Raw genomic sequence first — 1,889 nt, forward strand, 5'->3', positions numbered from 1 at the left:
TTACAATTTTTAATCACGATTAATCGCATGATTTCCCTGATTAATCATGATTAATCGCATTTGTATACGCAAAATCCAATAATTAATTCAAAAGTAGAGTATAGCGCAATTTTATTTGAAATGTTCTGCCATATGAACGAAAGTGCCACAACATTTGTTGTGCGAACACTTTTAACATCAGCATTTTAATACAGTAGCAGTTAAATAAAATATTCATTTTAAATCTCAACTTAAACAATGTTATCAAAGCAAATACAAAATTAAAGCTCATTGCCACTGCCAGGGCATTAATGTTATCCTGTTCGTTATGAAAAAGAAAAAAACTGGCAAAAAAATCCTGAGCCACAATCATATCATTTAAACAGGCAATTTGTGAGGTAACAGCAGAAACATTTTACTTTCATCAGGGAGCAGCATAACCAGTTGATGTTCAGTACCAAATGTCCCTGAGTGAGAAACCAGAAAACACTTGCAGTGCAGTTTGTCAATTAAACACTGTTATTTTAAATGTACTGCCATATGAACTAAAGTGCCATAACATTTGTTGTGCAAACACTTAACGTCAGCATTTTTGTATAGTAGCAGTTAAATAAAATAAATACTTTGTGTAATTCTTAACTTAAACAATGTTATCAAAACAAACACAAAACTAAAGCTTATTGCCACTTCCAAGGCATTAATGTTAGAGTGTGGTGAAGCACCAAAAAGTTCACTGCTGGCAGTTACTCTGCTGTACATAGTCTGCCGAAGCTTCCCTCCACTGTCTGTTTCGTTTAATGATTTGCAATTATCACATGTATGTATATATGTCTATGGCGAACTATCGAGATTCTAAGTAACATGGAGACCAAACTTTATTTGGTACTCCACGTAGATCATAAACCCTTGAATATACAAATGACTCAATTAAATCGGTTGAGAAATGTAAACGGTATAGCGCTTTTTATCCAGCTCCACCGCAGCTCCACCATTCACTTGCGTTTGTTTACAGTCCAGCCTTTACCTTCCCAAGATGGCGGCGAGTTGGCACGTCGCAGCAATCATAGACATATATACATCAGTCATTTGGAGATGTAATGACATATATATATATGTCTATGGCAGCTGTCATCAATGCCCTTCTCCATGTTTGTTTACCCGCCCATTCTTTTCTTTTCCGGTTCCGCAGCAGTCAGCAGCAGACTTTTGCAAAATTAAAGCCTGTGAGCAACAGACTTTTACAATAATAAAATAAATAATAAAACCTGCATTAACGCGCAATAAAATAATTGTCAGCGTTAATTAATTGATGCGTTAACGCAATACTAACGTGTTAACGTGCCCAGTACTAATGGAGATATAATGAACTTAAAGCCCACATTAGTAATATAGAGATATAATGAACTTAAAGCCCACAGTTGTAATATAGAGATATAATGCACTTAAAGCCCACATCAGTCATATGGAGATATAATGAACTTAAAACCCACATTAGTAATATGGAGATATAATGTTGATATGAGTTCAGACTAATTTGACTCTGTGCTGCAGATGTAGCTGTGGATTCACATGAAGAAGCACCAGACACTTCATACACTCACAGAGAGTGACTGCTCTCAACATGCTTACAGCTGCTCACACCGTGTAGTGTTATTGTAATATATGTCATAGTTATTTACACTGTGTAGTGTTATTGTAATATATGCCATAGTTATTTACACTGTGTAGTGTTGTTGCAGTAGATTATAGTAGTTATTTACACTGTTGGTGTTGACAAAGCCAGTGCTACACTCTTCAGGAGCTTTAAACTCAAGCAATGTTACAGTAATGTACTGCACCTGTATACTGATGTAAAAATAAATATGTCTTTACTAAACTATATTTGCTGTCCACCAGATAATGTTTGCATC

Source organism: Clupea harengus, chromosome 9 (assembly GCF_900700415.2).
Source record: "Clupea harengus chromosome 9, Ch_v2.0.2, whole genome shotgun sequence".
NCBI classification, from domain to species: Eukaryota; Metazoa; Chordata; class Actinopteri; order Clupeiformes; family Clupeidae; genus Clupea; species Clupea harengus.